The sequence below is a fragment of the Apaloderma vittatum genome, unplaced genomic scaffold, assembly GCF_000703405.1.
Source record: "Apaloderma vittatum isolate BGI_N311 unplaced genomic scaffold, ASM70340v1 scaffold11299, whole genome shotgun sequence".
Taxonomy (NCBI): Eukaryota; Metazoa; Chordata; class Aves; order Trogoniformes; family Trogonidae; genus Apaloderma; species Apaloderma vittatum.
In genome coordinates, this window is record NW_009735853.1 from 9,133 (window position 1) to 14,167 (window position 5,035).

A 5,035-nucleotide genomic window follows, 5' to 3' on the forward strand; every position below is an offset into this window, starting at 1 on the left:
AATGTCTCCCAAAGAAAGTTGGGACCCTGCCACTTGTCCACTGATGCTGAGATCAGCACCTTGGAGAGGCAGGGCTCTGCCTGGGTGGTGAGGCACAGAGCTCCCCAGAAAGAGCGGCAGCCCCAGTCCTGCTTTCTGCAAACACACCCTGCCTGCAGTGTGCAGGGGAGCCAATGGGAACTTTTCAGATTTTCCAGGATTTTCCAGGCCCTCTGTCCGGACCCAGGTGGCAAAAATACTTCAACTGATGAGTGACAACTGAACAGAACATTATAACCCAGCTCAGGTGTCATGTCCCACCCAGGAGAGGGGCACAAGTGACTTTTAGATTCATAATACACCAACGGCATGGACAACGGTGAGACAAGTCTCAAGGCCCATACACAAACATTTATTAATTTATCACAACATATAGATCAGACTCATGACAATTGATACTAATTTAAAAGCACAATAGGGCAGACAATATAACAAAATCCAGGAAAAGGCTAGAGTTCAGGATGCATCCATCGTTGTCTTCTTTCTTCTTTTGTTCTTTTTCTTCTACTTTTTGCTTTATCTTGCCTCAATTTATACACAATTTTCTACGTGAGGACTTGCAGAATGTCAAGTAGGGGATCAGGGCATTTCACTGTTTTCAGTAATCCTCATTAACATGTGCGATTGCCCCATCTCTTTGAAAGATGTGCTAGAGACAAGGCCATCCTGCTTCCACAAGATTTCCTAATCCCTATACATATTTGGTGCCAGGGCTGTTTGAGGCATCTGCAGCCTTATCACATCCCTTTCCCCATATCATTTGGCATTGTGTCGGGTTTGCCACACCACCTCGTGACTCAAACAGCCTGTGTGATGCAAAATTCAGTACTTGGGTCTTCCTCTAAAGTGGTGATCTGGACATAGTGGATAGAGGGAGAAAGAGAAGATAGAAGCCTAGAAATCATACATCGGCTATTGCAAGGGCTATCATTACTGCCAAAAATAAAGTTACAATTGTAATACCAATATTTACAAGCCAACTTCCCCACCCCATGAGTCTCAGTGATTGCAGGAGGGAGGGGAACCAGGGTCCAGGGTTCCAACCGTTGAACCAATCTTTCGGCTGCATTGCCTGGAAAAGTTCTCCGGTCTTGTTGGCGACTTCTTTCATCTTCTTTTGTGCCTCTTCTATAGTGGTAATTTCATTGTGGATGGTGAGGCAGCATTCTCCATAGGTGAGATTTAGCATCCCACATACTCCCTGCTCTTTTGATTTTAATAGCAACATATCCAGAGCCCATCTATTTTGTAGAGTCATTTTAGACACCTGCTGGAACTGCACATTAATTTCCCTAAAAGCATAATGGGTCCAGTTTCTCAAGATGTGTACTTGCCAGGTTAGGTTCTCTAAAACAAACTATTGTCTTCTAAGGGTCAATGATGGAGCAAATATATTTTCTATCATTAAGGATAATTTCATGCCCCATGAATAATAATCAGGTGTTTGAACACCATGTACTGGCCAATTAGGTCATTCCTGAGGACCATCACTTTCTCAGTGCTTTCTATTTTGGGGAGGCATTGTAAAATGGAATACCTTAGAAGGACACATTGTAGGAATGCCTATCCCACACTGCAATCCAGCATGTTGGCTTCTATTAAGAAGGGAATATAATTTTCCATTTGAACAACCCCATACCGCTCCTCTTGGGGTGGGGTACCACGCTGTATGACCCTTATAATTATCGTCTTTGGGTACCCAAAAACCCTGTAGGCGCCCGTCTCACAGCTTTCGATGTCCTGGACCATGACTTGTGGGAATGCCACATCTAATTGCAGTTCTTTCTGATAGCCCTGTCCCATTACACCTATCGTCTCTATTTCAGAAACCCTGAGCAGGATATCCCCAGCAAGTACACATACCTCGTATAAAGGTTTGGAGTTCAGAGATATACCGTGTTTCGGTGGGCTCTCCTGTGATGCAAGGGAAAACAGTTTTAATATTGCATTTATATGTCCTTTACTATTCCTTGTTATTAAGTTGTTATAGTGCATTGCTTATTCAGCCATTTCCTGGACTTCTGTTGTGTTGCCTGCCTTACCGTGCTTTTGAATTGGAGTCGATTGTCCATGAGCCCGACCTATGTGTTGTGATAACTAACAAATGTTTGTGCCTGAGCCTTGAGAAGGGCGAGGCGACACACCCAGCAAAGTTGTGAAAGAAGGAGCGGCAGGGAACACAGCCATCCAGAGGCCTAAGATATGCAAGATAAGGGAGAATCGCCCATTGCCAGCCCCTGAAGGAACGAAGGCAATCGAGGAAGGCACTGACAGGAAGGGATATCTGATAAGACCATCCGGGAACAGACAAAGAGCTGATTATGAAGAAGACCCCCGGCCACGACCACCGGAGCGGAACGCCTGTTCGGGATAGTTTATGAATATGTATAGTCATCTAATACATATGTAACTCTTACTGCATTTAACTGGGGTAACTGCATTTGTCGGGTGTGCATGTCTTTGAGGAGATATCCCACGTGCACCAGCGCGCTTATTAAAACATACCTACTTTATAACTTCTCGAGTTATAGAGTCTTTTCCGTGCATCACCTGCACCTGTGGTGCAATCTAGGATTGTAGTGCAGTTCATTAACTGGGAGTACTGTTAGACAGGAGTTTCTACATACTTTTCATCAATGGGACGGTCAGGGTCATAGTCCCCATACATCATATGTTTGACAGACCAGGCCCACTCATATCTGGTTCTATCAGTTTTATCATATTTTTGGCTTGGGCGATTTGGGATTTGTATACACCATGTAGGAGACCATTTGACCGTATTGGGGTGTTCAAAAGGTTTCGTTTCTGGAGGCGGAGGCCAAAAAGGGACTTGGGTACAGGGTATCCTAGAGGGATCCCTACAGTGGGTGAGGTCCCAACTGTGACCTGATGCATTGTGTATTTCCATTAGCTCTTTAGGACAAGGAGAAAATGACATTTTGAAAGGGGGCTTGAATGTGAGAGGTACTGGATCACTCACATTCCATCTTTTACATATTTTATTCCAGATATCAGTCCAATGTGCTGGGGGAATTTGATAAAATGCTTCCTCATTTACAGTCCAGTCCCCATCAAAAGCCTTTTTCTCAAATGGAACTTTTACTATGCCCCAAGTACAATCAGAAGTACAGTTATTGATGGTTGCATATAATTTGTTTTCAAGTAACCTGGAGAGGTCAAGATTGACTATGGAAAACTCAATACCTTCTTCTGATGATTTTGAAATTGAGACACACACTCCTCGGTAGGTATGGTTCCAGAGGCACACAAATCCCTGAAACAATTCCCAGGCAAGATTTGGAGGCTCATTTCCTCTTCCTTCACCAAGGATGGTGAAGACAAGGAAAAGGGTCTTCCAAAACATTGTATGCTGTTGAGGTACACAAAAACAACAAAGAAGAATTACACAGATAATAAAAGACAACCAAGAACGCTATGCAATAGATAATACAAATTATCTCTATGCACAACATATGGTTCATAAAAGCTTCTATAAAGACCTGTGAGACATATCAAAAAAAGAAATAAAGACATGATTTTAAAAAGATGGCACAATCCATCTAGTACTGCTTCGGTGTTCCTTTCCATGGGCATCAGCGGCAACCCATGCATTTGCATTAGTCGGTGTTTTCAGGGTTAAGGGCACTCATCTTACGGTGGGCAGGTTCACTAAAACAGGTTGTCCAGGATAGTGGAGCAAGTTGACTGAGCCTTTGTCTTTTCACAGGCCAGGTACAATAGAGGGGGGTTTAGGGCAGAACGCAGTGAGTCAGAGGACAGCCATTTACTTCCCAGGGGCTGTTCACTTCCCTCACAGCATCAGAGAGTCGGGTGGACCACCTGGAATCATGTGGTTTAGTGACATGTGTTAAAAGCCCATTAGTTCTTTCTACTATCCGATTAGCTTGAGGATAGTAGCGGGTGTAGAATACCCATTGTATTCCCTCATTCTTTGCCCATTCCTGGACTGCTTTAGCTGTGAAGTGGCTGCCGTTATCTGATTGGATTGATCAAGGTTTTGGCAAATAACTAAACCAAAGCTTCAGTCCATTCACAATGTTATCTCCTGTTGCTCTTGTAACAGCTTCAGCCTGAATAGGTCCCGACACAACCTCCACCCCGACAAGAACATGCTGCTTTCCATTTGACTTCTTAAAGGGACCTATGTGGTCAATTTGCCAGGTTTCCCAAAGACCCTTCCTGTACATGGAGAGGAGGTCCTCGCAAGGGGTGATTTTCTGGTCGGATACGGCATTGGCTGTAAGCAGAGATGAGTGTGTTACACAATTCCCAAGTGACAGGCCAGCCCCTACCACCGGCTTCTTTGAAAAGGTCTTTTACTCCTGAATGGCCATGTTTCACATGTAACCATTCTAACAAATGTTCCCACTTTTCTTCCTCAGCTTCTGCTGCCATGGTAGCTAGGCGAGTAAGTGCATCCACTTGATTATTCAAAAGGTGGGCAGGATAATTTCCCTTTTGGTGTGTGGCTACCCATCCCACTGAGAAAGTACCTTTTCTAATAGTTTTTAAGATTTGTTCCCATTTTTCTTTTTGCCACACAGGTACACGATTAACATGCCATTGATTTTGTTCCCAGAAGGGGAGCCACTCAGTACATCCTTTAAATACTGCATATGCATCTGTATAAATAAATATTGGTTCTGTGTTCTTAGCTTCTTTGTTTATTATGTTCCAGACAGCTATCACTTCCCCTGCTTGAGCACTCCCTTCCCCTTCTGTCATGATTTGATCACCTGAATCAACATGCATGGCTACTGCTTGGTATTTCCATACTTTTCCCTCTCTTTTAGAGGTTGTATCTGTGAACCACAGATTTTTAAATGTGTTTCAAATGGGGAGGCAGGTTTTATATAAGAGGGAGGAGGTTCCTTATCTGGGTGATCAGAAGAAGGATCTTGTATTTGGAGTACTTTGGCTGCACCCTCCTCTATTTGATGTGTGTGGCAGGGAAGTTCCAATTTTCCAAATCCCT